At 39.0% G+C, this 27,166-nt stretch overlaps 1 long non-coding RNA gene across 1 annotated transcript in view; it reads right to left on the bottom strand.

The window, feature by feature from the left end:
- The window catches only part of LOC133641724 (uncharacterized), a 408,940-nt gene that overhangs the window by 260,418 nt on the left and 121,356 nt on the right, over positions 1–27,166 (bottom strand). Inside the window, exon 3 of the long non-coding RNA XR_009824330.1 lies at positions 13,853–13,907. This is a non-coding gene — a long non-coding RNA (uncharacterized LOC133641724). The remainder of the gene's footprint in view (positions 1–13,852; positions 13,908–27,166) is intronic.

Raw genomic sequence — 27,166 nt, 5'->3', positions numbered from 1 at the left:
TGGTCGCTGATAAAAAAAAGCCTTGCCTATACCGGAAGTAGCGTGACGTCACAGGAGGTAGGATTCCTCACAATTCCCCGTTGTTTACAATGGAGCGAGAGAGATTTGGACCGAGAAAGCGACGATTACCCCATTAATTTGAGCGAGGATGAAAGATTCGTGGATGAGGTACGTTAGAGTGATGGACTAGAATGCAGTGAAAGACATATCTTTTTTCGCTCTGACCGTAACTTAGGTACAAGGTCTCATTGGATTCCACACACTCTCCTTTTTCTATTGTGGATCACGGATTTGTATTTTAAACCACCTCGGATACTATATCCTCTTGAAAATGAGAGTCGAGAACGCGAAATGGACAGTCACAGTGACTTTTATCTCCACGACAGTACATCGGAGAAGCACTTTAGCTACGGAGCTAATGTGATAGCATCGTGCTTAAATGCAGATAAAAACAAAAGAAATAAGCCCCTGACTGGAAGGATAGACAGAAGATCAACAATACTACTATCAGGAGACACCGAACCAAACACTGAACCTGTAACCACACGGTTAATGCTGTGCCGCCTGTCGAAGCCTAGCAATGCTGTTGCTAACGACGCCATTGAAGCTAACTTAGCTACGGGACCTCCTCAGAGCTATGATAAAAACATTAGCGCTTCACCTACGCCAGCTCTCATCTGCTCATCAACACCCATGCTCACCTGCGTTCCAGCGATCGACGGCGCGACGAAGGACTTCACCCGATCATCGATGCGGTCGCCGGCTAGCGTCAGATAGCGCGTCTGCAACCTGGACATTCATAGTGACTTTTATCTCCGCGACAATACATCAGCGAAGCTATTTAGCTACTGAGCTAACGTGATAGCATCTGGCTCCAATGCAGATAGAAACAAAATAAATAAATCCCTGACTGGAAGGATAGACAGAAGATCAACAATACTATTAAACCATGGACATGTAACTACACCGTTAATAATTCTCAGCCTGGCAAAGCTTAACAATGCTGTTGCTAACGACGCTGAAGCTAACTTAGCAACTTAGCAACCGGACCTCACAGAGCTATGCTAAAAACATTAGCGCTCCACCCACGCCAGCCAGCCCTCATCTGCTCATCAACACCCGTGCTCACCTGCGTTCCAGCGATCGACGGCGCGACGAAGGAATTCACCCGATCACAGATGCGTTGGCGGCTAGCATCGGCTAGCGCGTCTGCTATCCAAGTAAGTACTCCTTGTTGTGTTGCTACAGCCAGCCGCTAATACACCGATCCCACCTACAACTTTCTTCTTTGCAATCTCCATTGTTCATTAAACAAATTGCAAAAGATTCACCAACACAGATGTCCAGAATACTGTGGAATTGTTCGATGAAAACAGAGCAGTTTGTATGGTGACACATTGGGTACGAATACTTCCGTTGCCGTCGTGACGTCACGCGCATACGCATCATCCAAAGATGTTTCCAACCGGAAGTTTAGCGGGAAATTTAAAATTGCACTTTATAAGTTAACCCGGCCGTATTGGCATGTGTTGCAAAGTTAAGATTTCATCATTGATATATAAACTATCAGACTGCGTGGTCAGTAGTAGTGGATTTCAGTAGGCCTTTAAGGAAAAAACTTAGAGTAGGAATCATGAGCCAGGAAACACGAAGACCAAACGTAACAGGTTGCATATAGCAAACAATGAAGCCAGGCAGGATTAAATAGTCCCTCTGATTAGTGCTCGGGAAACAGGTGAGCGTCCCGAGCACCAATCAGAGACAGCTGGAAACAATAAGCACCCATGGTAACTAAAAACAAACAAGGGTGCACAAAAACAGGAACTCAGGGAGTCCAAAACTAACAGAATATAACAACACCAGTTGTCTTCTCAACGAGCTGTTTTATTCACATTAAAGCTATTCCAAAAGCGGCAACCCATCCATATTACAAAATAAAGGCACAGAACTGCTCCTTTTAATAGAGAGAAGTAAAACAAAAGTAGCGAACAGAAGGAAAAATGTATAAATAAATAACGAGACAACGTCGGACAAGTAGAAATGCACAGAGCCATGTTTGTTTCCAGCAGAAGTCACTGCTCTTCTTTTTCAACTCCCGTTTACGGTGTGATGCATGAAAATGCACATCATAAATGGATCCTTTTTTTCAGGGTCCACGTATACAGTAACATTCTAATCCGAATTATGATCAGATTTAATACATTTTGCCCATGTACACCTGGCTACGGACAGAGCATGACGTGGCCAGGAATACATTTGGGGGGGAAATGTTATATGAAGCACCTTGTCATTCAGTAATTTACATTTGACATGTGCTTCTTTAAGCAAATGATCCCCCGCTTAAAAAAAATGCAGAGGGCATGACTTCGGTGTCCTCAATGGTAGTTATGGCCATGCACTGTTGGTACTGCAGGTGCAGCTGCGGCGGAGTGTAAGGTAACAGTGAAAATGTGGACTGGTTTTCAGTAATGTGATGGATTGAGTAGAATAATAAGTGCTGACCAAGGGTCTCCACCTTACACTGTAAAAAGAAGGTAAACTAAGTGATTTATGATCATAGTGAATAATGACTGGTTATTTTATAATTTATATAAATAGAATATAATGCCTTTTATTGTCACTATACACAGGTATAATGAGATTAAAAGCAACTCCAGTATCAGTGTGGCAGTCTACAAATATGCAAAACATAGGAAGGAAAGAAAAGAAAATAGTGCAAAAGGAGGTAAGGTGCACAGTTCAGTCCTGAGAACGAATGTTCTGAATGTGTTGTTTCAATATTATACTATGTACATATATACAGAAGATACTGTGGGTGGAAAGTAAAAAATGCACACAGAGAGGTGCTAAACTATAAAATCAATGCCTATGAGAGTTCACCGTGGTTATGGCTTTAGGGAAAAAACTGTTCTTGATAGGGATGTCCGATAATGGCTTTTTTACCGATATCACATATTCCGATATTGTCCAACTCTTAATTACTGATATCGATATCAACCGATACCGATATATACAGTCGTGGAATCAACACATTATTATGCCTAATTTGGACAACCAGGTATGGTGAAGATAAGGTCCTTTTTAAAATAAATCATAAAATAAATTTAGATAAATAAATTTAAAACATTTTCTTGAATAAAAAAGAAAGTAAAACAATATAAAAACAGTTACATAGAAACTAGTAATTAATGTAAATTAGTCAAATTAACTGTTAAAGGTTAGTACTATTAGTGGACCAGCAGCACGCACAATCATGTGTGCTTACGGACTGTATCCCTTGCAGACTGTATTGATATATATTGATATATAATGTAGGAACCAGAATATTAATAACAGAAATAAACAACCCTTTTGTGTGAATGAGTGGGAATGATTGTAAATGGGGGAGGGAGGTTTTTTGGGTTGGTGCACTAATTGTAAGTGTATCTTGTGTTTTTTTATGTTGATTTAATAAAGAAAAGAAAAAAAAACAAAAAAACAATACCCATAATAAAAAAAAACATACCGATAATTTCCGATGTTACATTTTAAAGCATTTATCGGCCGACCGATATTATCGGACATCTCTAGTTCTTGAGTCTGTTTGTCTTAGATCTGATGACCCTGTAGCGCCTTCCTGAGGGCAGCAGGTCAAACAGGTCAGAGCCAGGGTGGGAGCTGTCCTTGATAATGTTGGTAGCTCTGCCGAGGCAGCGGGAGGTGTAAATGTCTATATCAGGGAGGAGAGAGGGCAGCCGATGATCCGCTGCGTTGCCTTTACCACTCTGTGGAGCCTCTCCCTGTCTGCAGCGGTGCAGCTGCCGTACCATGCTGTGATGCAGTATGTCAGCAGGCTCTCATTGAACTCATATTACTGCATATTTATATTGAATGTCTGCACTTTTTTGTAAAAAAAAAATACAAAAAATTTAAAAAATCACTCCAAATTATTTAGAGGGTTTTAAGAATATTTTACAGGCGCTTCTTGGGCTAATGACGCCCATGAAGGGAACTGCAATTTTGTATTTATTTATTTTTAATCATTCACAATCCCTGTGACACAAGATCAGACATATTTCCCTTTTGTTGTGCGTTCTAAATATTGAAAAACTGCGAGCATGAGGCAGCAAACAATGCAGGTAATGGGATTCATCTATCCGCCTATTGAGCACTCTAAAAGGAACATCCAAAAACTGCCAACAATGCCCCATTTACATGCCATGACCTGCATATTGACCAAGTATTAGCAAAATTGTTTTTATAAGAGTTAACGCAGAGGAACTACTTTTAGCTGCTGCATCACCTCTGAGTTGGTAAAAGTTTATGCCGGATTATAAATCTTAATAGTAGAAAGTTGTGGCCACAGGCCAAGAAGTTGGTCAACTTTTAAAATCAATTTAGTCCCGAAGACACGACAAGATGCTTGTGGCTATCAGCATTTGTAATTGATTGTTTTATCATGTTTGTAGTTTGCATGTCCTTTTCAACACTTAGCAATACTGTTATATGGTGCTCAGGGGCTGATTTACTAAATGTTTGCATGTACTAAAACACGTGCAAATTTATAGCACATACACATTAAAGCTGATCTACTAAACATGTGCAAAGTGTATCGTGTCTGTTAAGTAAGCAGAATAAGGTGTGTGGAATTGATTAACGTGGACCCCGACTTAAACAAGTTGAAAAACTTATTCGGGTGTTACCATTTAGTGGTCAATTGTACGGAATATGTACAGTACTGTGTAAACTGTACTGTTTCATATCATGTATTCTCTTCCTTTGCAATCTACTAATAAAAGTTTCAATCAATCAATCAATAGTCCTTTTTGCGTCTCTGTATTCATCAATATGCAAAATATATATGCTGATTAGCAAAACGGGCACAATACTGGGAGGAGAAGATGCAAATATATTATAAAGTACGCGCAATGTGATTTACCAAGACTCACCACCGTTTTGCAAGCACTAGTAAGCGTTTTAATTAGCACCTCTGAAAAATATGTTTCAAACTGACACAGTTACACACACGGCTGCAGGATTGGTGCTTGCGCCACAAAGACAGACAAGGAACAAAGAAAATGTGTGTGTGTGTGTGTGTGTGTGTGTGTGTGTGTGTGTGTGTGTGTGTGTGTGTGTGTGTGTGTGTGTGTGTGTGTGTGTGTGTGTGTGTGTGTGTGTGTGTGTGTGTGTGTGTGTGTGTGTGTGTGTGTGTGTGTGTGTGTGTGTGTGTGTGTGTGTGTGTGTGTGTGTGTGTGTGTGTGTGTCAACCTATGCGGATGATTTGTCAGAAAAAAATATAATAATCATAGCACCTACATCAGGCCTGGGCAATTATTTTGACTCGGGGGCCACATTTAGATAAAAAAATGTGTCTGGGGGCCGGTATATCTATTTTTAGGAACACTAATACAAAACCTCACAATAATGTCTGATTGAATGCTAAAAACGTTATGACAGACCGCCTTAAAAAACGTAATGGAATTTTACATTTTTCTAGGAACGATAAAACACTGAATATTGACAAAATATGAATGTCACACCCCCTTTCGATCGACATATTTTACAATCAAGTTAAACGCAACAAAAATGCAACAAACAGTGAAATATGAACGCGAAGGGTACAAAATAAACCCACCTACAATCTGATATCTCTTATATACCACTAAGCTTCAGAACTTTGTTGTGAAAATCTCCTTCCGCGTCTGTGGAAACGCTTCCCGCCCACACTGCTTGGTGCCTCGTCTGAGCTGCTGTGACATAGATTACCATAGTAACTCATTAGATGACCATAGTAACTAATTAGATTAGCATAGTAACTGGTATATCATCCATAAGCGCAGATTCCAACCATTGAAATACTTTGTATAGTTCAAGACTTACGGTCATTAGAAAACATGACTGCACATCATAATGGCAGCTACACTTTCCATCTTAAAGATCTAAAAAAATATTTGGGAATGTCCGGCGGGCCAGATTGAAAAGTTTAACGGGCCGCATGTGGCCCCCGGGCCTTAATTTGTCCAGGTCTGATCTACATCAACATCCTTTTATAATTTTATACTACATGCCGAGTGATTTAAGAGGCTGATTAAAACAAATTCAATTGATATGTTTTGGTGTCTCCTGGCATTTATTTTAAAGACGTTTGATTTTGCATTTAGAATACACATTATTAACATATGGGAAAAAAAACTATGTATGCTTTTTTTTTTGCGCCTTGAGCACAGAAAGTGCAGCCTCTCTTTCATTAGCACATCTGTAGCGCACAAAAAAAGTGTGTTTCATTGGTGATGCACCGACTGTTTCTAAAATGCCCATAAAAAGTGGTACATGTCTGCTGCTTGTTGGAGAGCAAAACACCACAGGTCGGAGGATGATAACATGAACGTGCAGTAAATCATCAAAAGTCTCCATAGTGAAAGCTGCATAGTACACGTAAAAACCTAAATTAAATAAGGCAGTCTGTACTAGTTATTAATAGCACGTGCGATGTTAGTAGATCGCATGCAACACTATCACTAATAGTACATGCAATTTAATAGATTGCACACACTGTTTAGTACGTAGTATTTGGATCTTAGTAAATCAGGCCCTCTGTGTTTCACTATAGCTGGATCTGCTTCATTCAGTATGTAAAACATGTAGCTCCATTTATCCATCCATTTTGTACCGCATGTCCCTTTCAGGGTTGCTGGAGCCTATCCAAGCTGCACTCGGGCGGAAGGCGGGGTACACTCTGGACAAGTCGCCACATTTCAGGGCCAACACAGATAGACGGACATCCTCTGTATTTTCAGGCTCAAAAATATAAGGTTCTGGATCATCATTTGTCCCGAAGTAGTCGATGTTGGCTCTCATAAAGTCTACCATGATATGTTGTTGTTGTTGTTGTTGTTGAAGGAAATATCGAACGTTGTGATGCACTCTATGAAATCAATGTGCCACCGTAATGCCTAATATGACCAAAATATGGTAGAAATCACATGGTATTATGAATGTGCTTGTTACTAAATTACATATACAGATGTACTTACAGCATGTATTTAGAACGTTGATGGAGGCTTTTGGATGTTTTTAGAGCTCTCTATAGGCGTTCTAAAAACAATACCTGAATTGTTGGCCACCTTTTGCTAGTGTTAATTTACAAATTAGAATGCATATAAAAAAAGAAAGATGTGTGTTCTTCTCTCACATAGGTATGATGAATGATAAGTACAATTAAAAATTCAAAAGTTTAGTTCTCCTTTAACTTCAGATAACTAAAGTTCAGTTTAAAGAGGCCTGTGTAAAGTGAGGAAAGATGAATGTCTCAGAAGAAAGGCAGAATCTCCCGCATAGCATACAAGTCATAAAATGTAGAAGCAGAAGTCTACTGCATCTGCTTTTTAAAAGGAGCCTTGAGGGAGTCTCCGCTTTCTCTCGGTTACATAAACAAGAAAGCTTTATGGTCCAAATGCCTTTAACAGTACAGCTACTGCCTGGCCACTATGACTTAGTCCTCCCTTGTTTTCATATGTTCAAGCTCCAAAATTACGAAAAGATATATAAATAGATGCCATGTTAACAAATTCCTCGTTGCAAGAAAATAATAGGATAATATGACACCTCGTTATTTTTATATCAAGGCCGAATGGCAAATTTTACATTTACAGGCTATAAAAAAAGAAATGGGTATATAAAATATTTATGAGGTAATTTTAAATATGAAAGTTTATTTTCAAAGACAATAGTTTCTTAAATGAGTTAACATCTTTCAATCATTCTGCATTTCATAGAAAGGCCAAGGTTGTTTTTTTTAATCAAAATAAAATATATTTTTATTGGAGCGATGGGGAGAGCAAGCTTTTCGTTCAATACAAACCAAAAGTTGTGCACATGCATTTTTGTGTGTGTGTATGTGTGTGTGCTTGTATTTCTACCCTTCTTGAGGCATCAACAGGGAAAAGTACCTTCCATATGAGGGCCGGTGGACAAGTTAGGACCGAAGTCAGGGTCCCAATATGGAAAACTATTGCATCTAATTGAGAATGTCTCATTTGGTGGTGAAATCTATCAAAATTAGGGTGGTCCCAAAAAGGAGGGATTTTTCAAATTGACTATGTGTCGGTTTTAAAAGTGCTCCCCCTCTGGTCAACATATGAAATAACAAGTGTGTGTAAAAATTTGAAGTGCTCCCCCTGTGGCCAACATTTGTCATAACAAGTGTGTGTAAGAAATTGAAATGCGCCCCCTTTGGCCAAAATTAATAAAAATAAATAATTAAATATGTATATAGAGACATACTGTAATAACTTGAAGTAAATAATGAAGATTAAAAACCAATTACAAACAAAACATTTTAAAAATACAAAAATGTACTAAAAGCAGTCCTTTTCTCACAATGTGTCGATTTTTTTCTTATAAAATTGGGAACAATTTCTCCTATTTTTTCTGTTTCTGTAATATTGCAATATTTTCTGGTAAAATTATTACTTTTTTATGTAAAATTATTACTTATTAATGCAAAATGGTGACATTTGTTATATAAAATTCTGACTTATCACAATATTGCCAATTTTGTTTGTTGTTCTTGTAAAATAGTGAATATTTTTGAGTAAAATTATGATATGTCATAATTTTGCCAAGTAAAATTCCGATTAATATTATAATATTGCCAAACTTTTAAACTTTTCTTGTAAAATTGCGACTGTTATTGAGTAAAGTTCCAACTTGTATCATAACATTGCACAAATGTTCCGTTTTTCTTGTAAAATGTTGACTTGGGATGAGTAAAATTACGACTTTATTATAATACTGCCAAAATTCTTAGTTTTTCTTGTGAAATTGTGACCTTTTTCTTGTGAAATTCCAACAATTTTTTCACAACAAGCTTTTTTTATATTTGCATAGTTTGTATGTATTATTAATGTTGAAAATACAAATCTTTATATATCCAGAAAGGGTGGTCCTAAAGAGGTAGGCATTTCTCAGAAGTCTCAAGAAGGTAACAAATACATGAATATGTGTGTGTGTGTGCGTGTGTGTGTGTGTGTGTGTTTACACCGCTTCAAGAAAAGTGTGGAACTTCACCTGAGCTGCTTTGAGACCATTAAAAGGCAGACGGTCTTTGTCCTTCTCCATAAAACAAGAAGATTGATACAAGAGTATTCCCACATTAGGGCCTCAAACACTGGACAAATACCAACAAACCCCCAACTGAATTACTTTTGGGGGCAAATGGTTCCCTTTCCAAGCTCCTGATGGCTAATTGCTTTGGCAGTGTTTTGGAGGAACGGCTGAGTGGCCTCCAGCCCAGTTTCCACTCCATTCAAAAATTTCCACTCAGACCCAGACTTGCTTGCACACCTCCTTTTCATTTCGAATGCTCATTGTAACCCCATTCTTCACACCTTCCTCTTCTGATCCTGTAAACACTTCCTAAACTTGCCCTCACCCTCTTTTTCTCCTCTACATCAGGTGTTTTCCCACTTCTGCCTTACTCTCTCTATTTTTCTTCTTCTTAACTTCTGCCGTCAACCTGTCCCGAAGCCACCTCTGGAGTAGTCTGCTGGATGTGACTCACCAATAGGGAGCTATCAAGAAGTTAAAGTGGAGACCAAACCAAATTCAACAACCCCTCTCCTTTGATTTACACATCTGAGCAGTAGCTCTCCTGAGTCATCGTAAACGTTACAGCACATACAGCTAAACAGCCCGGTCCAGCACTGCGAGTATACAAGCTGCCAAAAGGAGACTTCTGAAGCAGGGATCATTAACATAGCGGACCGCGGTCTGAGTCCGGACCCACATGCCGTCGTCCTACAGTCAATCAAATATTTGGACAGAGTAATTCTGTTTTGACAGACACAGCTTTTATAGACTTCGCGGTACTGGTTGATCAGATCAGGAAATACTCTGACCAATTGCATGCAGGCTGAAGGGGAACTGCACTTTTTGGGGAGTTTTGCCTATTGTTCCCAAACATTATGAGAGAGAAGAACACATAATTTTTTGGGCGGTTTTCCAAAGATGATTAAAAACTCTTGCAAAATGCATATAATGGGACTCATTGTAGCCTTTAAAGCCCTCTGAAACAACTTCAAAATCCTCCATCGACATTTTATATACACACTGCAAGTATATATATATTATGTAGTAACAGACACGTTCAGAACAAGTAGTAATGTGTCCAATATTTTACCATATTTTGGTCATTTTATGAATTACTTGAACTTCTTTCCTTAGCACATTTATTTCCATTCCCAGAACAGCGCACTTCCGACTTCCGGCAACAAACACGAGTGTGTTGTAATCACGACAGACTTTGGTAACAGATGGCGAAGACAACTATTTCTGGACAAATGAGGATTCACTACCTTATCTTTTTGAAGCTGAATATACAGAGGATGAACAACTGGTTCTAGAAGCGAGCGCGAAGGAAGAGTGAGACGTTGGAGCAGACGGAAGCCGAGAGAGTGAAGTCGGCGTGACTTTGACGCTGTAAATGTGGAACTTGGAGCCAAGCTATGCCGACATGAATGGCGTGCTTACTCAAAGTCAACTTGAAAAAAAATTCCCGGCTAGCTGGACTAAATCAAATGAGTCAAACAAAACATGAAATGTGGGCTAATACTTTACAGATACTGCAGTAGGATTGTTCATGTTTTTCAGTCAGTACATATTGGTGTTTTATCACATTGTGTTTTGCATTAAAAACTCAAAAGCGATTCAGTTGCTGACACAAAAGCTAGCTTACCTCTTGCCGTAGATAGCTTACGGCTAATGCCATAGCATGCAGTCATAACACGATGTGTCAGTATGCTAGATAAACAGTTCCTCAGTGTTCGCTTTTACAATAAGAATGTCGCTACAGCTTGGTTATTATACAGCTTATGGAACGTTACTGAAGTATTGTTGGCGGTTTTTGAATGCATTTTTAAATTGATTTAGAGGCAGACTTGATTGCCCCCATTAGCTGCTTTGCTAGCCACCACAAACCTGCTGATCCTTACAAAATAAAATGAGAAAAAAAAACTTTGTCTTCTTGTCTCTTATTAGGAATAGGCAAAATTCCCAAAAATGTGCAGTTCCCCTTTAAGCCATCCTACATGACACTACTCAGCCAATCAAATTTCTGCATCCAAGGCAGTAAACATGGATACTCTAAATTAGGCCCCCTTTATTGTATCCACTGCCCCACCTCCGTCACTCTATGTTGTTTGGGTTAGCACTTGTTTATCGAGGCTTGTCTCCGCACCATTGAGACTTTTATTAGTAGGTTGCACAGTGAAGTACATATTCCGTACAATTGACCACTAAATGGTAACACCCGAATAAGTTTTTCAACTTGTTTAAGTCGGGGTCCACTTAAATTGATTGACGCTACACTGACTTCCTGTGACTGCGTCACTTAAGAGTTCACTGGTGTGTGCCCTTTAAGTTTCACTTTTGTTTTTGTAGACAGTGAAAATCTGTATTTACAACCAAAATGGACTGCATCATTTGCATGTTTGTCTCTTTAACAAGCGCAAGACCCATGCAGGAGACTCACTGTTATGAAGATGTCCAGTTTAAAATTGCATTATGAGACGAAGTACAGGAATTTGGATGAAACATTTCCTCAACCTTTAGAGGTGAGATCAACAGAATTAAATGCACTGAAATTGGCACATCAAGCTGCAATTAGGTTCCTTCTAACCTGACCCTTAACAAATGGACGTCACATGTTTGTGGGCCTCTAAAATTTTAATACCCCAGGCATAATGTCAGAAGAAAAACAGAAAAAATTGCTTTAAATAAGTTAATGATAACAAAAAGAAAATTCTTTAAATATATGTATAACATTTTAATTACCCTATTTTCCGGACTATAAGGCGCACTTAAAATTATTTTTTTCTCAAAACTCAACAGTGCGCCTTATAACCTGGTGCGCCTAATGTACGGAATAATTCTGGTTTTGCTTACCGAGCTCAAAGCGATTTTATTTGGTACATGGTGCAATGATAAGTGTGAACAGCAGATGGCAGTCAAACATAAGAGATACGTGTAGACTTCACTATGATGGCAATATGACTCAAGTAAACAACTCCAACATGTTATATGTTTCATTGAAAATATAGAACATTACACACGGCACTCAAAAATCTATCAAAATGTTTTAGTACAACTTTGGTAAGCTCTGAAGCCACACCGCTTGATGGATTGCCATTAAACATACGAGTATTATTATGGTTTGTGAATGAGGTAAGACATTATCTGGGGTTATGTTTCGCAATATTATGCAATATTATTACGGCGTGGCACGGTTGGTAGAGTGGCCGGGCCAGCAAGCTGAGGGCTCCTGGTTCGATCCCCAGCTTCTACCAACCTAGTCACGTCCGTTGTGTCCTTGACCAAGACACTTCACCCTTGCTCCTGATGGGTCGTGGTTATACCCTAGCATGGCAGCTCCCGCCATCAGTGTGTGTGAATGGGTGAATATGGAAATAGTGTCAAAGCGCTTTGAGTGACTTGAAGGTAGAAAAGCGCTATACAAGTATAACCCATCTACCAAGTATAACCCATTATCTATGCAACATTTTGACCAAAGAAACACCATTACATGCTATATAGACCACAAGGAAGTGTTTTCAATTTAGAAAAAAACTACAATTAATATGACTCCTTTAATGCGCCCTATATTCCGGTGCGCCTTATATATGAAAAAAGATGGAAAATAGACCATTCATCGGTGGTGCGCCCTGCGGTCCGGAAAATACGGTAGTCCTTTTGTTCGGAACAATTCACAATTTTTTCTCTGGAAGCACACAACGAATTTGTATCAAGTTCATAGACAGTGGCTCAATCACAACATGGCAATGTTAAAGTACATTATGACACAGAGCACAAAGTTTTTGACCAAACATAAACACTGATGTCACACAAAAAAAAAAGCACTCACAGAACTCAATATTAACACCTAAACTGATCTGTAAACCAGTTCAACGGTTCTTACCACTAATCTAAGGGGTGTCCAAAGTGTGGTACCAAGCAATTTATGGCCTGCATATTTGCTTTTTCTGGCGGGGGGCGTTCCCAGACCTTGGCATTGGGAAATGTTATGTATCTGGACCTATTTGAATTTTAGTCGAATACCCTTGTTCTAAGGCATGACTGTGATAAAGAACTCTGGCGATCAATGACCAGCCTCCAGGGTTAAACCGCATCACTAATTGATTCCACCTAACATTACTCACCGACACAAGCACACCCTCCATCAAACTGTACAAACAAGCACACATGCTCACTCACACATGTGCACATATGAAAACAGCTGTGCCGTTATGTGAACTTTGCAGAGCCGCCTCTAACACCTATGGTCAGGTTAGTTACTTCCACATACACTAGTCACCGGATTGCTGTCAGATACCATGTGGTGAGACCAGAGTCAATTGGAAGTGACGGCATTGTGGTGAACAACAAAGCAACGCAGTGCAGTCCTTCAAAGTCTGTAATGTGTAGCATTTGGTTTCATTATCCTGATGTCTTAAAACGTGTTTCTGTTTGTTGTCTATGCTAAAGCAGATTACTGTCTTCCAATTTATTGTCCACTGTCAAGACCAATAAAACTATCCATTCAACAAGCTACCAGATTCTACATGAAAAAATACATCATGTGTGTAATTAAAGCGAAGAAAAAGCAATTGAAATCACAACCTTCTACACTCACTGTGGGAGGTCAAGAGAAGTGGGTCTGTGGATTAAAATGAAAACCACACTGTAATCTCAAGCAGACAGTGTGTGTGTGTGTGTGTGTATGTATGCGTGTAAATCTACGTCTGCTTCCTGTTAGGTGTGATTCAATATTTAATAGCAAAGCACAAACAACGTTCTTGAAAAGGGACTTAAAACATACCGCTGTATCTTTTGGTCTTTGTGCAAGTCAGTTGAGTTGAAGGTCAAAACTGGAACTGGAAGAAAGAAAAAGGGAGAATATGTTATGCAGCTGTAGCCTGACAACCCTGCCAATAAACTGGGTCATCGTCAGGACATGTGCAAAGAGCTACAGTGCCCATTTCTCCAACTGTAAAACAAAAGATTTACATGAGAATGTCAAATGGAAAGAACAAAGCACATATATAACATGAAATACTACCATGATTATTTTGCATATCTAGGGTCTCAAACTTATGTGCGACATATGGATGGCGACCAGTCCAGGGTGTACCCTGCCTTTTGCCAAAGTGAGCTCGGTAAGCCACAGCAAGAGGTGAGAAAATGAATGAGATGCAAGTTCAGATCGAAAACAAGCACACTACCAAATTTGTAAAATCATCAATATTTTTGTTTTGCTGAATGCTTTGAAATTACAATAACTAAAAAAATGCATTCCAGAAATAGAACAAACAATAATATGGCCTTCAGTTAGCTCTGGCATCTTGGCTAATCATCTTAATGAAATGTGAAGATTGTCAAAGATGACATGGTACATGTATCGATTTAACCTTTGACTGCAGCTGGATACTGTTCTAGAGCCAAAATAAAAAGGGTTACGGTTTGGCTGTTTCTTGCCAACATGACACAACAATACAGGACAATCAGGCATTCATGATTCTGGGCTCACATTTGTATATGTAATATTAACCGATTATATTTCAATCCGTCAATACACGTGTGGCTCTAAAGTCAATCAATCAATGTTTATTTATATAGCCCTAAATCACAAGTGTCTCAAAGGGCTGCACAAGCCACAACGACATCCGCGGTACAGAGCCCACATAAGGGCAAGGAAAAACTCACAACCCCAATGGGACGTCGATGTGAATGACTATGAGGAACCTTGGAGAGGACCGCATATGTGGGTGACCCCCTCCCCCCCTCTAAGGGAGACCGGATGCAATGGACGTTGAGTGGGTCTGACATAGTATTGTGAAAGTCCAGTCCATAGTAGATCTAACATAATAGTGAGAGTCCAGTCCATGGTGGGGCCAGCAGGAGACCATCTCGAGCGATGCAAAGGCGAGCGGGTGATTTTGGATTGTCGAGGAATGTGTCCCTTCAAGAATATTTCAGAGACAAACTATGCTACTCATACTTCATGTCCCAAGAAAAGTTCCCTGCCAAATGTTGAATCAAGAAAGTAAAATAGGACAGCTTCTAGTCTTTCTTCCTTCATTAATGAGAAATACAAGTCCAAAATACTTTGAAATCATACATCCAGCACAGTTAATGGATTACACTAGTATAGTATAGTTGCGCCTCTTGCACGTGTCTACATGGAAGAGGATCCCCACTGGCCCCACTATGGACTGGACTCTCACATTATTAACTGTATCCACTCGGCATCCATTGCACCGGTCACCCAGGGGGGAATTCCCACATCTGCTTCCAGGGTTTCTCTTTGTTCTCATTGGGTTGAGTTTTTTCTTGCCCTGATGTGGGATCTGAGCCGAGGATGTGTTTGTGGCTTGTGCAGCCCTTTGAGACAATTGTGATTAACGGCTGAATAAGTAAACTTTAATTGATTGATTGATATACCGTAATTTCCGGACCATAAGCCGCACCTGACTATAAGCCGCACCAGCTAAATTTAGGGGAAAATACAGATTGCTCCATATATAAGCCGCACCCGACTATAAGCCGCAGGGTTTTGATGTGTAATTACCGTAGTATATAGGGGTTCCTGCTACCACGGAGGGGATTGTCGGGACAGAGATGACTGTTTGGGAACGCAAAGCGTCCCATTTATTAACAATAAATCTTTCAATCATTCAATCAAACTTTCACATCTTTGACATGGCGAACAGCATTCGTGCAGAGTACAAATAATACAACGGTGCAAAGTAACACAAAGTGCTCGCCTGTACGTTATCAAAATAACCAGCCTACCGGTATATGAAAAGTCAGTCTTTAATCATTGTGTCATCGTCTTCCTCCTGCGTACTAAAACCAGCGAAATCCTCTTCGTCGGTGTCGGAGAAGAACAGGCCGTAAATAAGCCGCACCCCTGTATAAGCCGCAGGGACCAGAACGAGAGGAAAAAGTAGCGGCTTATAGTCCGTAAATTACGGTAGCTATTTTCTACCATAAAGGTACTCAAAGCGCTTTGACAGTATCACCTACTGATGACGCAGCATCAGGAGCAAAGTATCTTGCTCAAGGATACTTCGACATTGTCGCGGGGTACTGAGGATCGAACCCGCAACCATCAGGTTGAGGGGCAACCACTATACCATCTGAGCCATGCTGCTGTCAACATCATCATCATGGGGTCCCAGGCCTGTTTGCAGGCATCGATGATCAGGGCTCTCCAGTCTTCTCTGTCGTCCACTCAATGTATGAGTTCTACATTATTGATATTTCCGATAAAATGTCTTAGTCTGTTGATATACTGTATGTTGTTCGTTGTCGACCTGGAGCTTTCTTTCCTACTAGTTTTGATGTTAACATCAGTTTTTCTAAGATGTCTTTTATAATGATATGTCCGAGGAATTTCAGCTGCCTATTTCGGATCGTTGCAATTACAGGTTTTCTTGTTTTTGCCTTTGCCAATACCTCTTCATTACTTTTCTTTTTAGTCCATGATGTGCGGAGTATTTTTCTGAAGAACCACATTTCAGTTGCCTCTAATTTTCTCAGTTGTTGATTGTTTAAAGTCCAGCATTCACAGCCGTAAAGTAGGACAGACCATACATACGTTTTGAGGACTCTTAGTTTGGTGTCAATTGAGATGTTTCTATTTTTAAATAGAAGACTCATTTTGTTGAAGCTGTCAATTGACATGGCCGTCCATTTGTTTATCTCTTTTTCACACCTACCATCAGATGTTACTGTGACATCCAGGTATTTGAATTGATTCACTTGTTTTATTTTCTTGTTGTTACATGTGAGTTTACATGCAGGTGGATCTGGTTTCTTGGAAACTGTCATGCTTTCGGTTTTGTCAACAATAAAGGTAATATATATCATGCATGTAAGTAGGGTAAGAAAACTATTTTTTGTTACTCTGTTGTCGAAAAATTGTGCATCGGTGACATAAAACTGCCCTTTTTATGCACCAAGTCGGAGACTAGACTGACTATTATGAGAATGTTGCTTGAGCCAATAAGTAGATTTACGGTATTCATATTCTGTTCTTGTATTAAAGGGGACCGATTATGCAAACCAACTTTTTTTTTTTTTACCAATTAGTACCTGGGATTTGGGATATGCATAAGTCCCAACAATTTGAAATCAAACCATGGAGGCATGGCAGACATATTTATAAAACAATCTTGCCTTCCTCTATACAATGTCCAAACAAACCGTTTGGAATTTGCCCATTTGTGAGAGGGACAAGCAGTAGAAAATGAATGGATGGATGGTGATGTTTTCCCATCTTAGACTTAGACTTCCTTTTTATTGTCATTCAAATTTTAACGTTACAGCACAGATAAGAACGAAATTTCGTTGCATAAGCTCATGGTAGTGCAGGATAAAAAAGCAATAGGGTGCATATATAAATAAATACATATATATAAATAATATATACATATATATATATAAAATAAATAAATATATATAAATATATATAAATAAATAAATACATTACTGTACAGATAAATATATTGCACTTTTTCACATGCGTCCACGTTTATGGATGCATGTTATATTGTCTTTTTTATTCCAGCGAGTTAATCCATTTTGGGGGGAGTTGAGGGGATAATTTAATTATGATGCGTTCAAGAGTCTTACGGCCTGAGGGAAGAAGCTGTTACAGAACCTGGAGGTTCTGCTTCGGAGGCTGCGGAACCTCTTTCTAGAGTCCAGCAGTGAAAACAGTCTGTGACGTCAGTGGATCATTCTATTGATGGTAAAGTTTTACTCAGAGTTTTGTTTTGCGGGTCCGTCATTGTAGTCAATAACTTCCTTCTTTTTCTTTATCCTCTTGTTGTGGGGCAGACTGGCTCGTACATGCGCATGCATCCTCCACTGTTGCCATTTCTAATACAAAGTAGGGTATAATTCTAACTTATATCTCTCAGTAGACTCGATATGGAAGCACTAAAAACTACAACATGGCTGACACAGTCGAAGTGGAGGCACATAACACCCAGTAAACGGTGCATCCTGAAGAAACAGTCAGAAAGCGGCTTGAAGATTATCTGTAAACCATAATCTATGCAAAACTTTGACCATAAACCACCATTAGATGTTATGTAGACCACCAGAAAGTTATTTAAATGGATAAAAAAAAAAATCATATGACCCCTTCAAAATTGTGAACAGGAAGTGAACAAAAAGTTTTAGCAACAGGAAGAGAACAAAAAGTTTTAGCAACTGTTATGTAAAGAAAAGAGGTAGGATTAAATAAGATCTGCTTCTTCCTACTCCTTTTCGAACATGTTGAAAAGAGAAACTGGAAATTGTGATGTATCATGTTGTATGCTTCCATGTTCGATATAAACTCAAACTCAACTCAACGCAAAAATTTTCAAAAAACTTTAATAGGCACTTACTCATGCCCTGTTCCATTTTAAAAGTCATTGTCATGTGCTTGAAACACCTGCACACATTCCATTTCAAGAAGATTAATGTTCCGTGCCTCCAGCACAGTAATGTGGCATATGTGAACTTACACCCTGAGGCATGAGCACACAGTGTAAAAATCGTACAATACAGATTCTACAAACACACAGCCAAGGCACCAGAAATTCTTGTTTTGACTTGGATTGACAAGAGTTGGGGATGAGAGTGTGTGTGAAAGATAGCATCTACTCCAAAACCACTGGGCATGGAGTCTTGGAATGATGTACACATGAAATACGCAATTGAAAGAGTTCCAATTTTTTACTGGATCCAAAAACTTTTCAGTTACAGAAATACATTTACGAGGTTGGCACACGCTTGACTTTTTTTGCTCCTTACTTTCTGTTTGTTCTGCTTGCAGTCATTTTAGTTCATACATACGCCGCCATGGGTATGGATCCTGGATTTCCCAGTGGTCCACAAATATGAATCTGATCCAAAAAAGGGTGGAAGACATGTTTTCAGGAGTAAGCGAGACCTGGAGCTTAGAAGATCGCTTGGCAGCTCTGCTGCTGTTAGTCTTCCTCTTCAGTGTCAAAAGTCTACTGCCAAGATGGACGAGTCCTCGGCTCCTGGTTTCAAAATTTTATTACAACCCCACGTAGCAGTCTTTTCTCCGCTTGGTTTCATAACTCCTACCCGGACACTATTGTTTCCATTTACTCCAACATAAAACAAAAGCATCACATGTTGCATTTTGCCTCAGCACATTAAGTATAAACAGAGAAAAAATATATTAGTACAGATGTGAACTCCGCTGCAGGGTTTGGCATGCGAGAATTTAAGTAATATGCAATTCATAGCTACAGACAAAAAAAACATGTGTCAATGTGTTCTTAGCTTCATGTTCGCTTGTTGCCAGGAAAGCATCTATCTCATCATTTTGCTGAAACTTGGAGTTGTCAGCATAATTACCAACACTACATGTCCGTAAGACAAAGGGTGTAAAGGTACCATCTGATCTCTTGCTGAATTGCTTACAGTTTTTGTAGCACATGAAATTCATTTAACTGCGATGACTAAGAGGTTGATCTGGCTTGTGTATCCTGGCTTTGTAATGTGGAAAGTATGGAAATGAACATGCTACAGCAATTGACATCTGACAGACTTTGCAGTTTGATGAAGGACAGAAAGGGACAACTATGGGATTAATATAAAGTAAAAGTGTCAAGTGAAACCTTGTGTCGCAGGTCTCATGTCAAGCTGGACGGAATATAGAACATTGTTGCTCCAGTGGGGCTTTAACAGTTCCATCATATGTTTGATAATTGGAGCCTGTACCTGTCACTCAATGGTGGTGTCAGAGATAGTTTCCTGCTGTGGTGGGACTCAGGGAAAATATGCATTCATTGGACTGCTAATAGTGTAGTTCAAGCTTGCAGACATACTTGTCTGCACTGCCATATTGAAGCCATCATTGATTGTAATTTATACAACTAGTCCCCCCCCCCCCCCCCCACCCATTGTCTTCAGTCATAGTATGCTGTGATGTACCAAATCAGCAAACTACACAACTTTCATTATAACTGTCAGAGAGTTGGGAGTATACTTAAAACATTCAAACACTCAAGTTCGAGGAGTAGAGAACTCTTTTACCCAAACTGCTCCTAAATATTAAACAATTGCCAAATTTAAGTCTAATGTTGGCTTTTCATGAAATTCACTACTCTGAAAACCACAAAAATGTCTATCAACACTTCTAAACTTCAGACCACACTTGAGAAAATTTACTGCATATGGAGAAGGCGGTACAATGAAAAAACAAATGATTTGGGTTTCAAATCTTTGACACTTGGCTGAGGGATGTCCTATAAACTATGGTAATGTTAATTTTTAGTCACAGGTTTAAGCAAAAAATAAAGATGATCAGAGAGGACTTTTTTTCTTAAGAGCAATGAGAAGCAGTCTGTATCTCAATGAGCTAGGTCGTTGATTATTTCCACTTTTTTTTTTCTGGCACACACAAATTGTTTTTAACCCTACTGCTCACTGCGCACAAACCCCAGAAAATCCCATTATATAATCAAGTTTAGGAATGATTTAAAAAAAATTCAGTTTGAAAGGACATATTGCATTGTATGCACAACCTGACAGGCAGATGTGCTGTCATGTAGAGCCAACAACCGAATCCCCACTGGTGATCGGAAAGATTTGATTATGGTTGTAACAATATGAAAATTCTATATGATGATTATTGATTATTTTAACCAAAATTAGCACTGTTATTATTATCAGGGTACATAAAACCCGTGTTTATCGCTGTTAATAGGTAACGGGCCAGATCGTGGTAAATGAATATCCACAAAGTAGGATTTATTAATTGTAAATCAAATATGTTCATAAAAACATGTTGATGACTTTCGAAATACGGTTTTCAACATTATGAAAGACATCCAGACATGAAATAACACCGACATAGTCTACTTTACACTCGTTCAATACAATATACCAGGCCTGGGCAATTATTTTGACTCGGGGCCCACATTTAGAGAAAAAAATGTGTCTGGGGCCGGAACACTAATACAAAACCTCACAATAATGTCTGATTGAATGCTAAAAACGTCATGACAGACCGCCTTAAAAAACGTAATGGAATTTTACATTTTTCTATGAACGATAAAACACTGAATATTGACAAAATATGAACGTCACACCCCCTTTCGATCGACATATGTTACAATCAAGTGGAACGCAACAAAAATGCAACAAACAGTGAAATATGAACGCGAAGGGTACAAAATAAACCCACCGACAATCTGATATATCTGATATATCACTAAGCTTTAGAATTTTGTTGTGAAAATCTCCTTCCGCGTCTGTGGAAACGCTCCCCGCCCACACTGCTTGGTGCCTCGTCTGAGCTGCTGTGACGTAGATTACTGTAGTAACTAATTAGATTACCATAGTAACTAATTAGATTACCATAGTAACTGGTATATCATCCATAAACGCAGATTCCAACCATTGAAATAATTTGTATAATTGAAGACTTACGGTCATTAGAAAACATGACTGCACAACATAATGGCATCTAGTTTCCATCTTAAAGATCTAAAAAAATTCTTTGGGAATGTCCGGCGGGCCAGATTGAAAAGCTTAACGGGCCGCATGTGGCCCCCGGGCCTTAATTTGCCCAGGTCTGCAATATACTGTAGTAATGCAGCATGAGACTGAGCCAATCAGTGGCCACGATACTGAACAGTGTGCTCTGATTGGTTTGGTCTTATCTAGTCGCCAATACTACTGTAGTAGTAATATTTTTAGTTAGTTTGACCATTGTTTGCTTGAAATGCTTAATTTAGGACAAGAATAAAGAGAACATCCTTAAAAGAACATAAAAAAATCGAATCAAATGTGAAGCAGCAAACTTCCAAGCGCAATGTGGGGAGGAATGGCTGTATTGTTGGATGTGCTAAAAAAGTACTTAAACACGCAATGAAATATTTCAACCAAGTTTTATTTTGTTTTTCAAGTAACAGTAAACACACGTAATGTAATTTCCTTTGCAGAAAAATCAAGACAAAAACAAATGCGCACAATTTGTGGGTTTAATGTGCACAATTGAATAGCTCAGTTGCTCAGATTGGGCTATGACGTTTGTAATGTAAATTGTTAATGTGCCTTGTAGGGTTGTACTAATGAATCATATTCGGTACTATACCACCTCTGAAAAGTACTGGTATGCCCCCCCCCCACCCGTGCCCCCATCGTCGTCACATCGTGTCATTGCTGGTTTTACGAGCAGACGAGCATGTCTTGCAGTGTACAATCACGGAGTACTTACAAGCAGACACAGTGTGTAGACAGAAAAGGGAGAACGGACGCATTTTGGCTTGAAAACTAACGATAAAGGTGAAGTCCAGCCCCAGTCGGCAGTGTTTTAGCTACTTCTAAATCACTAATCCTCGCCTCCATGGCGACAAATAAAGTAAGTTTCTTACAAGTATCATCCCTGCAGGACGAGGAATAGCTAAACATGTTTCACTACACACCATAGATCACCGGCGTCAAAATGTAAACAAACACCATTGGTGGATCTACACCTGACATCCACTGTAATGATACCAAGTACAGTAGCGTATCTAGTCGATGTTACTATGATTAGGTTGATATTTTTGGCATCACAACATCGTCTTTCGTTTTTTTAAATATATATTATGTTTATAAACTCAGGAAATATGTCCCTGGACACATGAAGGCTTTGAATATGACCAATGTATGATCCTTTAATGACAAATTTGTGGTATCATCCAAAACTAACTAACTAAGTATCAAACAACAGAAGAATAAGTGATTATTACATTTTAACAGAAGTGTAGAAAGAACATGTTGAAATAAAAAGTAAGCAGATATTAACAGTAAATGAACAAGTAGATTAATAATTCATTTTCTACAACTTGTCCTTAATAATTTGGACAAAATAATAGAATGATAAATGACACAATATGTTACTGCATATGTCAGCAGACTAAATTAGGAGCCTTTGTTTGTTTACTTACTACTAAAAGACAAGTTGTATTTTATGTTCACTATTTTATTTAAGGACAAACTTGCAATAAGAAACATATGTTTAATGTACCCTAAGATTTTTTTGTTAAAATAAAGCCAATAATGCAATTTTTTGTGGTCCCCTTTACTTAGAAAAGTACCGAAAAGTATCAAAATAATTTTGGTACCGGTACCAAAATATTGGTATCGGGACAACACTAGTGCCTTGTATTCATGCTAACATTTAGACAAGCTATTGATTAGCATGCTAGCTTTCTTCTCCAGGAAAATGAGCAGAATTACCATGAGTTTATCAAAGTGTGGTATTCGATCACGGTTATACAATAATTACAATTTGAATACGAACCGTCAGGAATTTTACCGATGTTTATCAATAAGGCAAGTAATCGTTACATGTCTAAAGATGTAACTGGATATGTGTAGCTCATTAATTCTCTAAATCTATGACATGATTTGCATTACTGCTTTAGTTAGTTACAAAACCAGACTTTTTCTGAACAGCTTCACATATTGGACCGGAGTGTATTACAGTCACACATACACTTACAGAGTCAATAATGGTTCCAAGACCTCCTGGTTACCCCAAAACATTTAATGCTGCTTCACAGCTAATATTGAACTATTCATTTCAAGTTTTAAAAAACGTAATGTACAAAAATGCAGTAGACTTAGTTCTAGTTTTATCTTGACATCCGTGTTAAGAAACTTTCAGATTTTTGTCCACCTGTAGTGCTCAATAAGTGGTGCAAGGGAACTGTTCAGCCAAAGTCAATTGCTAAAGAGATTATTTCCTGCAGGACATGGTGTGCTTGGCTATGGACACAAGAATGTATGCTAGGCCGGAGGGAAGAAGAAGCATTTGGTATCGTGGTTAGACTGGATTCAGATTCAGCGTTTAACAGTGTGGCCTGTGTCAAAAACAATACTTTTGAATTACAGAGTATTTTTGGTTTTTTTGGTTAAGAAGTGGTTAAGAAAATGTTCCGTGCTTTGTAAACTGTCAAATGTGTAAACGTGGTTTCTCTCCAGCTGGCACTTTCCCTTTCATGCCAATGTCACATGGACAAAAATGTTGTTATGTCAAACATGCCTTGAAATGCATTAAATATTGTCATGATCTGGCAGCTGTGCTGCCGCCTGTCTGCTTTTTGTTGCGGTGCCTGGTTTCTCGGTCACGGGGCGGCGCCACCTTCCCGCACACCTGTTTCCCATTTCCACCTGACTTCTTCAGACCTGTAGTCCTCTACTCGGCGACAGTAGATTCCTGATGGTTCACCCTTTCATTCGTGTTCATCTCCCTTGCTTTGGCTCCACTCATGCATCTTGGTCCTGTGGCTCTGACTCGGCGCTGCCGTGTAGTGTTAACTGTATCCTCTCCATACCTTTTGTGTGCTATTTCTTTTTTTTCCAAACCTTTTGTGTGCATCCTTAGTTATTGTTCCTCACTCCTTTTTGTTAATATTCTAATTATTTCTTCTCTGCGTTGGGGTCCTGCTCCAGCAAAGCCGTTTGTGACAAATATATCGTTATATAAAAACTTGGATGGATTATTACATCTGTCATTGTGGACCAAAGTACTGTAACTTTACTCCATATCTAGCTTTTAATTACAGCATGTGTGTTTATGCATGTGTGTGAATAAATATTGCTTGTACTTTTATTTGTCCCACAAGGATGATTACAAAGTTATCAACCTTCTTAGGAACTATGACTGTTTGAGGTGTATGCGGGTTTTGGTGGTAGCGAGGGGTGTATATTGTAGCGTCCCGGAAGAGTTAGTGCTGCAAGGGGTTCTGGGTATTTGTTCTGTTGTGTTTATGTTGTGTTACGGTGCGGATGTTCTCCCGAAATGCGTTTGTCATTCTTGTTTGGTGTGGGTTCACAGTGTGGCGCATATTTGTAACAGTGTTAAAGTTGTTTATAAGTCTACCCTCAGTGTGACCTGTATGGCTGTTGATCAAGTATGCCTTGCATTCACTTGTGTGTGTGTGTAAAAGCCGCACATATTATGAGATTGGGCCGGCACGCTGTTCGTACGGAGGAAAAGCGGACGTGACGACAGGTTGTAGAGGACACTAAAGGCAATGCCTTTAAGGCACGCCCCCAATAATGTTGTCCGGGTGGAAATCGGGAGAATGGTTGCCCTGGGAGATTTTCGGGAGGGGCACTGAAATTCTGGAGTCTCCCGGGAAAATCGGGAGGTTGAAACCGATACCGACAATTTCTGATATTACATTTTAAAGCATTTATCGGCCGATAATTTCTGCAGGCCGATATTATCGGACATCTCTATTAATTACTGCACTTTGAAAAGCTCACGGTGATACTGCTCATTGCCTCGAGCAGCAGCTAGCGCGCTAACTGCTACCTAGCTTAAACACTAACATAAACACAAGACACATTGATGTCTTTCCCCATAACAAACCAAGCCTGTTTTATGTACAAATGAAACAGAAGGACAACATATGGAAACACTCCAATAATTATTCAACAATATTTAATGTATCTTCTGCCAAGGAAAATATACTTTGTGTATGTTGCTAATTTATTTTAGAAAACTTGGTTAAAAGATTTTAGTGCGTATAAGCAAGCATTTTTGAGCAAATTCAACAATACTGTGATAATAATGATAACTGGTATAATGTTAGTCACAACGCATTTTTAAATCAAAGACTTACAAAAACTGACATTTAAAAAAAAACTGAAAAAATGTATATGTATTTGCTTAAGTGATTAAAGTATTTGTTCCCTACCAACCAAAGATAATTGGAACCCCCACAGACTGATTATGTGTCTATGAAACACACAAAATTAAAAAAATAGTAACGATGCGATAATTTGAAAATGAAAGATAATTAATTGCCCTTGCTCCAGAGCTCCATGCATGATTTCAATTCCTGGTTCTGAGAAAGGTGAGGTATCAGCCAAGAATTACACAGGAAGGCTAACTCAAAGGAACCACTGGTAGCTGATGGAGATGAGACCAATTGGGTTCTTTGGAAGCCACTTTATCTGCCTTGTTCAGGGACATGCTGAATATGGGCTCAAGAACACTAATTGTATTGTCAAACATGGGAGGTACAAACATTTACCTTTGGGGCTGTTTCTCTGCTAAGAGTACAGGAAGAGTTCACTGCATTGAGGGACTGATGAATGCTGTCGTGCAGTATACATTCTTGGATGAGCACCCACCGGGCTTCTTGCAAAAACGTGCATATTACCATTCAGCTCCACTTGCCAGAATATTTGTGCACACTCTGAGTGATGCTTTACGAGTACATTTTCTGCTGAGTTAATTTCTGAAGGGAGTAGACTATAAAGTAAAGGACAACCCTGAAACCCCTGTGGCATCCCAGTCAGCTGGAATAGTCTCCAGACCTTCCTTGTCACTGCACAGCAAAAGCAGTATACAAAATGGAAAAATGCCGGCTAAAAACACAGAGAACGTAACCAAACTCAGTTGTCATACATTAATATATTCAGCCATTCAGCAATCCATTAAATATTGAATATGTGGCAAATTTTGATTTTAAACGAGGGCTGGACGATTATGGCAAAAACATTAATCACAATTTATTACACGATAATTCATTAATTTGAACACATGAGTGTCACACCGCGGAGGGATGTCTTGTCTTGGTTTCTTCTGTCTTGTGAATTGCATGTTTTATTTTGAAAAGTAACTCCTCTCGTGTCAGATCACTAGCCCTTCCTTTTGTGTCATCAGTCTGACGTCATCCCTGTTCCCTGATTGTTTCCACCTGTTTCCCATTATCCTCATGTGTTTTATAAGCCCACGCCTCCCCTTGTTCTGTGCCAGATTGTCTCGTGTATTCGTGCCTCTCTAGAGTCCTGTCCATACCTTGCCTTGTCTTGTGTTTATATTCCTTGATCCTGAATTCCTTTGTTGCTATTTTGAGTTTTCCTTTTTTCCTCCTCAGCAGAGTGATTTTTTGTTATTTAGTTTATTCAGCCGAAGTGGTGAGTTATCAGTTTTTTCTTTCATTCTTTCCTCAAATTTTTGAGTGACATTTTTTGTTAAACTTTATTAGATTAGATAAGGGTATAATTTTTCATAGCCATTGTTTCTTCCTCCTGTTGGAGCGTTTTTGTGTTATTGTAGTTCGTCTTTGTTTTTTCCTCCTTTCGGAGT

Source organism: Entelurus aequoreus, linkage group LG24 (genome assembly GCF_033978785.1).
Source record: "Entelurus aequoreus isolate RoL-2023_Sb linkage group LG24, RoL_Eaeq_v1.1, whole genome shotgun sequence".
NCBI classification, from domain to species: domain Eukaryota; kingdom Metazoa; phylum Chordata; class Actinopteri; order Syngnathiformes; family Syngnathidae; genus Entelurus; species Entelurus aequoreus.
This window is presented reverse-complemented; position numbering and strand designations above follow the sequence as displayed.